We start from the raw sequence: 9,841 nt of genomic DNA, 5'->3' as shown, positions 1-9,841 counted from the left end.
ATTTATTTTGTTAAGGACAAACGACAAATGTTTGAATGTCCTAGACCTCAGATTTGTGAAATGTTCACCTGTTTTAGCAAGTGTTTGTCATTATATTTTCTGACAATAAAGAGTAAAGTTAGTTTAAAACCACAATTAACGCTCTGGTTTCTACAACTTTCACTTAGAAGCAACAGTCTGCCTTTAAACTTGAAAGAAATAAAGATTTGACATTTATCGTGATAATTATCGATATTGACTAATATAAAACAATTATCATGATAATTGTTTTTGGCCATATTGCCCAGCCCTAACTGAAATCTCCCGGTCTATCACAATGGGAAAGTGTAGGCCTACATTTAACGAGCCATGGCTCAAAGATGGTGTGTTTAGTAGTTGGCTCAGGCCCATTGCAAATAATCAGTATCAAGCATATTGCATACTGGGTAAGAAGGCGTTGGAACTGTCTTTAGGCATTTAAATAATACATCTTGTTACTTTCAATGAAAGCAGAAAAAAAATGTTTTAAAGGAATTTTAATGAATTTTTCATAATTCGTGTAGGTCATAAATTTAAATCATAATGATCATAAAAAGGTCTTAAAAAGTCTTAAATTTGACTGACCAAACCCTGCAGAAACCCTGTTACTAGTAAGAATTCGCTCCGTGCACAAAATGGCGACCGTTGACGTTTCGAACTTGAGTGTGTGGGCCAGTACTTCCGGTGAAAACTTCCGGTGATCTGACAGCGAGAGCGGGAGACAACAGCGACCGAGTTCCATTACCACAGCGATATTTTTCACATTGAGTGTTTTTAGGATTCAAGAGAGGTGACTTGCCTTTCAGAGGGTGACAGCCTCAGCACTTCATTGTTGTGTGCCGTTATGTACAGTTTCGTCACGTTATAACAGAGAAGTCAGTTTTCATGCATTCCCCGTTGACGCTGCGGTACGGGCTGAGTGGATACAGAAGATCCGGAGGGAGGACTTCAACCCGACCAAATTTTTAAATGCATATCATTTTCAGTGTATTTCACCTGTGCGTTTCTATGCTTTCTATTACTGCATTTATTTTGTGCAAGTGAGATGAGTAAAGAAGACCATCTGTTTAATAAATAATTATCTGTCTGGTGTTTATATGCAGCACATACAGTATTGTACTACGTGTAAAATATACACAAACTTACCCATATTAAATTGTTTGTGGTACCTACAGTTAAAAATGTAAAATATGTGATAATAATATATTGATCGAGCAATTGATGTAAGTAAAAACAGTAGTCAGATTAATGAACGAAATACAACTGTTCACGAACAGAAGATTGTATTTGACTCATGCTGCATACGCAATAACAATTATGCCTACTGTAAATGGGTCAATGACGTGACGGGTCATTTTTTTTGTCCAAAGGCCTTAATAATAATAAAAAAAAAACAAATATATAACATCCAAAGTATGTAAGGTAGTACAACTTGATCTCTTTTACTGAATCAAAAAGGTTTTAATTATATTAAACTACATATAAAGGTATTTTAAAGATTTTGAAGTGTCAAAAAGTCATTCGGTAAAACCGATATATTAAATATTTAAATGGAATAATATTGCTTTTAATAACTAAAGGAACTACAATAATACAAATATTAAGCAGATAAGGCTTTTTTTTACATTTCCCCCTTTCTCCTTCCCCTCTCCTATATGTTGCAGTGTTTAGAGTAGTCCAATAAATGATTACATTTATGAGATCAGTGATATTTTGTTTTAATATTTCTTCTGTGGTACACACTATATACTATCTCAACATCAATGTCAAATCAGTTTTTAACTTTCAAATCAGTGGTTAAACCGAACGACTTTTTTGGTGACATTTTTTCCATCTTGTAAAAAATGACAAAAAACTTTGTTAATTGATTGTACAAACCACAAAATCTTAAACTAAAAAAAACTAAGTAAACTAAAAAATGGTTTCAAATATAGTTATATCTCCATTCTATTTTTTTACTTTTAAAAACCTTATTCGTCAATGACCCAAATATAGAGTTATAACTACGATTAGAGTTGTTTGCATAAAATGCACCGTGAACATTCACATGTTTGCCCTGTGATCAGTGACGTGCGGTGATGTCTTAGAGAGGCTAGGCACTGAGTTATGAAAGCCAGATTACCTGATTTATTGTTTAGGCTAATAATACATAATAACAGTAGGCCTAAACATTACGCACAAGCGCGGCATATCAAGAAATGTACAAATCAGGATGTATCGCGTGTATTCTCTCTCTCTCTCTCTTTCTCTCTCTCTCTCTCTCTCTCTCTCTCTCTCTCTCTCTCTCTCTCTCACACACACACACATACACGCACGCACGTCGCACACACACAAGCGCGGCACAGGCACACACCAACGGTAGTAATGTTAGTTATAGTTAATGTCCACTCCAGCATTATTTAGAATGCAACCATTCTTAATCCTTATTGTTGCACAGCGGCCAAAAGTAAAAGTAAAAATCACACACTGCTCAATTAAATATTAAGGCAAATGGCCTGCATTAATTCAACCATATTTATCAATTAAATATTTAAGCCCAAAATAGTTTTTGACTCACCAATCGGTAGATTATTTGTAGCCTAAAATTCATCCGCCGCCCTTTCCTCGTGAAGACGTCGATCACATCTTTGTAAAACTCGTCTTTACGGGCCTTCAGTTTGCAATTGCAAAGTTTCTGGCTCTCAATTTAAAACATTTAACTCTGTGATGACGGCCTTTTTAACTCTGGTGCTGTCATTTTGGCTTTGAATTTGGCGCGGGGATTAGGCATGTCGGCTAGCTGTGGTGTAACGTTAATGACGTTAGCTGCGCAAATGTCCAGTGATATCTCGATTTTAATTGGTCCATGTCTAATATGTTACGGAGATGTTACGGGCATACCATATTTACGTCCAAAGGCACAGCAGAGTTGTGCTTTTTGACGTACATGTTAAAGAATACAGATCGAAGTGCGCATGCGCAACATGGGTTTTTCGCTTGCCGTCTGCAATGAATGGACAGTAAAAGCACTGCTTATTCTACGATTGTTTTTTATTTGATTTTGCGTAACTGCTACATTTGTCATCATAACGTCTAAATAATTGGAATAACACATATATAAATCACAAGAATAAACAGTAAAAATACAAATACAAGTTTATTATTTAATAAACAATTTTATTTTTGAATTTTGTCAGGGTAGGCAGTGCCTAGTTTGCCTACCCAGACCGCACGTCACTGCCTGTGATAGGCTGCCTACAATTTATCTCCATAAATACTATTTTCTCAATTCTGCGCATATATTTTTACTTACTTACATCAATTGCTCGATCAATATATTATTATCACATATTTTACATTTTTAACTGTAGGTACCACAAACAATTTAATATGGGTAAGTTTGTGTATATTTTACACGTAGTACAATACTGTATGTGCTGCATATAAACACCAGACAGATAATTATTTATTAAACAGATGGTCTTCTTTACTCATCTCACTTGCACAAAATAAATGCAGTAATAGAAAGCATAGAAACGCACAGGTGAAATACACTGAAAATGATATGCATTTAAAAATTTGGTCGGGTTGAAGTCCTCCCTCCGGATCTTCTGTATCCACTCAGCCCGTACCGCAGCGTCAACGGGGAATGCATGAAAACTGACTTCTCTGTTATAACGTGACGAAACTGTACATAACGGCACACAACAATGAAGTGCTGAGGCTGTCACCCTCTGAAAGGCAAGTCACCTCCTTGAATCCTAAAAACACTCAATGTGAAAAATATCGCTGTGGTAATGGAACTCGGTCGCTGTTGTCTCCCGCTCTCGCTGTCAGATCACCGGAAGTTTTCCGGTTTTCCTGGCCCACACACTCAAGTTCGAAACGTCAACGGTCGCCATTTTGTGCACGGAGCGAATTTAATTAAAGAGCTCTGCAATTGTATTCTTACTAGTAACAATTGAAATAGAGAGCTCTCTAATTGTAATTCTTACTAGTAACAATTCAATTGTAGAGCTCCGTAATTAAAAATGAATGGAAGTCAATGGAGACATATGACTAGTAAAAATTAATTTGTAGAGCTCTCTAATTGGAATTGTTACCAGTAAGAATGGAATTAGAGAGCTTTGTAATTGTAATTCTTACTAGTAATAATTGAATTAGAGAGTGCTCTAATTGTAATTTTTACTAGTAATAATTGGATTAGAGAGCTCTCTAATTGTAATTGCTACTAGTAAGAATTGATTTGTAGAGCTCTCTAATTGAATTCTTACTAGTAAAAATGCAATTACGACGAGTAACGCTGGGTACAATTTAAGCTAAAACGGCTTGCCATACTATATGTTATTGCCAGATATGACGACGCGCTGGAACACGCATCACCGCAGATGAGAAGCTGAGCATCTATTCATCAAGCCAACGTGCAAACTATAGCAAATCAAAGTGAAAGTAAGTCGCAGATGCTTAACACACAATCATCATCATCATTAAAAGTAAAGAAACTAAATGATCTTACCAGGGCTGTTGCTGCTGCTCTCTCTTATTGCGGTCTTTGATTTTGAAATTTTAGCTGATGATCAATAAAATGCAGCTCATATCTGTTGCTTTCGGTGACGTGCACTCCATTAAATCTGCATATAGCGCGAGAATTGAAGATCGGATTTAAATCCGTTTCGCAAAAACACATTTATGTGACCAGGTGTAAATAGAATCGTTTTGATAAATCTGATAGCTATCTGATCTGAGAAAACGCACTAAGTGGCCAGTAAATAAATCTCTTATTTGTAAACTTGTTTGCATTCTATGTTGTATGTTGTTGCGCTTGCTTGTAGTATGTCATTTTTTTACATGCTGTTCATTCATCCATTGCTGATAATTAGACCAGTCCAATAATTTCCACATATGTCTAGCTAGCTTTCGGGGGTGGAGGGGTATTTACGACAGTGCAAGAGTCGCTGTTTGACAAAAACACAATTTCTCCACAGTGTCCCTTTAAGAATTTAAGTGAAAGTCTTTCTGCTTGAGAGTGTTTGACTAAATTGATATTTCTTTTAGTGCAACTTTACAGCTATCTATGATTTCGGATTACACAAAGCATCAACATAAAAAGTAAGTTATGCTGTTTTACACTTAATCTGTTACAACTGAATCACATCTGACTATTGCACTGAGAGCTGCACATTCATTTAAGATTGAGGCTGGCAAACCCCGCAGATAAAATAAAAAAATGACGTGTGTAGAAATTCACCATGTAAAAGGAAAATACAATCAGCAACAGTTTACCCCCAACAGACTGGAAGGAGCCAGATACCCAGGATTCAACAAATGACCAGTCAGTTTGGCACTGTAAATCAGAGACACTGTTTTCTTGACACATGGATTACCTGTCAATCATGAGTGACAAGAGGGTCATAAATCAATCAAAAGTGACACATGGTATATGTTAATACTACTCAGCTTGCTCTTTATATTGTACAACAGACCAATTAAATTAGGCAGAATAACTTTTTATATGTTTGGTTGACTGTGTTTTATTTTGATAATGAGCAGTCTGCGATATGAAGCAACGCCAGAACTGATACTATGTTAACTTAATACTCTGTTATTTATAGTCATACTCACTTAAAAATGTTGGGTTAAAAATAACCCAACGAATAACCCAACTGTGGATTGGTATAGCACCTTCCCAACTGTGGGTTATTTTAACCCAATGCATTGGGTTAAACTCCAGTTGGGTTAAAATAACCCAACAGTTGAGTTAAATATTTATTTTTATTTATGACCTTATTTTAATAAATAAAATACAAATTGTTTTCAAATACAGATTGTTTATTTGTATAAACAATACATATGTTTCAACAAATATATTTTTCAATTACAAACTATATATTGGGGAGTCTAGCATTTAATGTAAATATACATAATTGTGTACATAAATTCAAAATGCACAAGTGTATACAACACACATAATAAATTCAAAACCTATGCAAATATGTACAAACAGTACACATTCAAAACCTACACAAAAATGCACATAGCATACATACAATTGTACAGCATACAGCACACAAAAATTCTAAATGAACACTAAATTTAGAACTACACATTAATAACCTATACATTTAATTCAATCACCTATACAAATATGGACAGAATACACAAATTAATAACAATAAATCCTAATCACAACTTTATTAAAAGGTCTTCACTGTACACTGAATGCATTGATGTGTTAGTGTAAACATACCTTGAGTAATAAAACTACAAATATATGTTGACTACTGGACCTAATGATGATGATGATCAAAGTTCTTAATGAGGCAGGACCTCCTCCAGATATATTAAAATTTGCATGCTACAAAAACTCCCAAAATGGGTGCAGAGGTCTTGAAATAGTTTATGTCATAGATGTAAAACATTTTTGAAACACATCAAGTCATGTGGATCCGGGCTTGTCTCACTGTTTCTCACTTGTCTCCAACCTTAAAAGAATAAATAATGTTCAGTTGGGCATGAAAAAGTTATATCAAAGCAGAGCTGTATTGAATTAAATTATGGTCACTCTAATTAGTCATTACACCTGCTGTTAAATGGTTAGTTCACCCAAAAATGTAAAATCGGTCAATAATTACTCGCCCTCATGTCTTTCCAAACCTGTAAGACTTTCGTTCATCTTCGGAACACAAATAAAGATCTTTTTGATGAGTCTTACAGATTTCTGTCCCTCCATTGACAGCTACACAACTATCACTTTTAATCCCCAGAAAGGTAGCAAACACATCATAAAGGTAATACATGTTACTCCAGTGGTTCAACCTCAATTTTATGAAGTGACATGAGTATATTCTATCCCTTAACCATAATTTATCACTTTATTTACAACATATTAAACTCAAACGCATGTTCACGAGAGCACCTCGACATTAACATGTTGTGTTAATGCGAGAGCAGACGACAAGAGCGTGAACGCAACAATTATGTATTTTTGCACAAAGCACTCGCGTCGGTTCATAAAATTGAGGTTAAACCACTGGAGTCACATGGATGACTTTAATGAAGTCTTTACTACCTTTCTGGGGCTTGAAAGTGGTAGTTGTGTATACTGTCAATGGAGGGACAGAAATCTCTCAGATTTCATCTAAAAGATCTTCTTTTGTGTTCTGAAGATGAGCGAAAGTCTTACAGGTTTGGAACGACATGAGGGTGAGTTAATCATGACAGAATTTTCTTTTTTGGATGAACATGAGCTGAAGAGCAGTGTAATTTATCAAAATTGACTTGATAGTGTTGCTTTTACTTACAGGCCAAATGTCATTTAAGCTGCGCTTCATTTCAGCATATGTTGGACACACCATTTTTCCATTTGTGAGGTATGGCGATGATGGAAGGATGTCAGGCCATTTCTCCAGGATCATCTTTGAAAGACAAGAAAAAAACAGTTTTCAACTATACCACACGTGTGTGAACCTAATTTCATATGCACTTAGACACAGCCAAAACAATTTTCCAAAATAAGACACCCCTTCCATATACAGTAGAGGGTATGCACTGACGTCACTTTCCCACCGAAGAGCTGTTGCGTGACTGGATTTAATAGGGGAAACTGCGAAAACGTGAGTAAAACAAACGATTATCAGTTTAAACTAAAGGTTGGACTCGATATAGTGTTCCTTACAACTTAACAAAGATCCAGTGATCTGTGGATATTGACATGCAGCCAGGAATCCTGTTTCCTGATATTTATATGAGCCTGATTTAGACACCAAAAAAAAAAAAAAAAAAAAAAAAAAAAATTTGCCTGTGAACGCTTTATATACCGACAATATAAGTCCGGGTGATCACTTCTATCAATGTTATATATATTATATCGTCCAGCCCTAAAACTTTTATAGTTTTTTGTCAATGTTTATTTAAAAACATCCAATTATGCGCTCCATTTGCTTCTCTGTACTGTAGTGATGGGTCGGTCATGAATGATTCGTTTATTTTGAACGAATCTTTAATATGACTCGGGACTACTGAGTCTGTACTGGAAACAGAAATTATTAGTTCATCTCTTGAGTCTTCGGGTTCGAGTCCGAGTCTTTTGTTCTTCCTGTCAGTCCCATAGAGGCTATGCTGTCAGTACCGGAAAGAGAAATGATTAGTTCATCTCTCGAGTCTTCGGGTCTGATTCTTCTCTCTGAGTCTTTCATTCTTTTGTCACATGACAGCGCTGGACACATAAATGAGTTACTAATTTTTTAACAGTAACATGCTACATTTTTGGTCTCAAATTATAGCTTTTTAATTTCTTTAAATTTATAATTTAAGAATTTCTGTTATGATGGATCTTTTCCATATGGATGAGGTACTAAAGAGTTGGTAATGCTTTAAACTTTATCTATGATGGTGCAAACCACTTTGATAAAGATATATATTATATATATATATATATATAGTCTAATAACAACAGTTCCGTGACATAAAACTAAACGACTCGAACCCGAGAGATAAACTAATCAATTCTGTATCCGGTACCGATTGCATAGCTCAGCTTATGTAGTCACGTGTTGAAAGAAATGACTCGAACCCGAAGTCGATAGACTCGAAACGTGAACTAATCAATTCTCTATCCGGTATTACAGACTGCAAAGCTCAGTTTATGAGGATGTCACGGGATGAACGAACGGCTTAGATTGGGTAAACTAACAGACTGCATAGCCTGAAGACCCAGATAAATAAATTAATCGTTTCTGTTTCTCATAATTTGGCCTCTTCCTTGCATTGCATTTTTTTTCTTATTCTAAATGTGATCAACATTTGATGTGTTTGGGGAATTTGGCTATTGACATGTAACATTTAAATACATTCTGCTGAAATTAACGAAATGACTTGAAAAAATATTTATTAATTTTTATGAATGAGATGCAAAGATCCAAGTTAGTAAAATGATCCGAACTTCCCACTACTACGTCACGTGCATACATATTAAACTCACCATTCCAAGAAAACTGTGAAGTCTGGGATATTCTCTAATGATTTCTTCAGCAGTTCTTGCAGTTTGTTGAGGTGGTGTGTGTCTCACGAACTCCTCGACTTGGCTGTGAGGACTTCTTGCTTTCTTTTGCCACTCAATCATTGTCAGTCATCAAACAGCTCAGACTATATTGAAATAAAAAAATACTGTATTGAAATTACGGAAGACAGCTAAAAAAAATAAAATAAAATAAAACATAAGTAATTATCTGTACCTGGATCTGTAGTAGCCCCAGCACTGCACATTTCGTATCTCTAATCATTATTCAACTTACCAACTTGTTAGTAGAGGGACTCCAAGACCGGTGCCAGATAAGGAAGACATCCAAAATGTGTACTGTACACTGTCCAGGACCAAAGTTGAGAACCATTGTCATCCAGCAGCATAATACTTTCATTTACTCCTTTCTGTGTTGGAATGAAGCAGAAAAAAATTAATATTTTCAGAAAAGTAAACTAACTTAGTCCTTAAAAACTTGTTACTACAGTAAATCAAGGTAATCTGTGTATTGGAGAACATCAACTTTCTTTAACTAATCATGAACTAATCGTTTATTTGTTGCACAATGTTTCCCATTTCAATGTTGTTGGGAATATCTGCACTTTTTCATCTTTCTTTCATCTCGGGAGATTTCAGCGAATTCAAACGCTTCTCACTGCACCTCACAACGCTGTTGTGGTGTCGTGTGACCGATGTCTGAGCTCGCGCCGCTGGGCCGAGCTGATAAATGGTCCGTGCACTACGGTTCATATGAGTAGAGCTCTTTCGTTCCGCATTTAGTGACAATTGTAGTCGCACCTGTACAAAAAAAGTACGTTACCAGTC

At 35.7% G+C, this 9,841-nt stretch overlaps 1 long non-coding RNA gene across 1 annotated transcript; it reads right to left on the bottom strand.

Moving 5' to 3' along the window:
• Positions 1 to 6,303: 6,303 nt before the first annotated feature.
• On the bottom strand, positions 6,304 to 9,367 carry LOC307173598. Its single transcript, XR_013823884.1, has 4 exons — positions 9,291 to 9,367; positions 8,978 to 9,141; positions 7,299 to 7,412; positions 6,304 to 6,479 (listed from the first exon to the last, which is right to left on the bottom strand). It is a non-coding gene; the product is annotated as an uncharacterized lncRNA (long non-coding RNA).
• Positions 9,368 to 9,841: the final 474 nt, after the last annotated feature.

The sequence above is a fragment of the Squalius cephalus genome, assembly GCF_949319135.1.
Source record: "Squalius cephalus genome assembly, chromosome: 16".
NCBI classification, from domain to species: domain Eukaryota; kingdom Metazoa; phylum Chordata; class Actinopteri; order Cypriniformes; family Leuciscidae; genus Squalius; species Squalius cephalus.
Note: the sequence above shows the minus strand (reverse complement) of the source record. Positions and strands in the feature narration are given on the sequence as shown.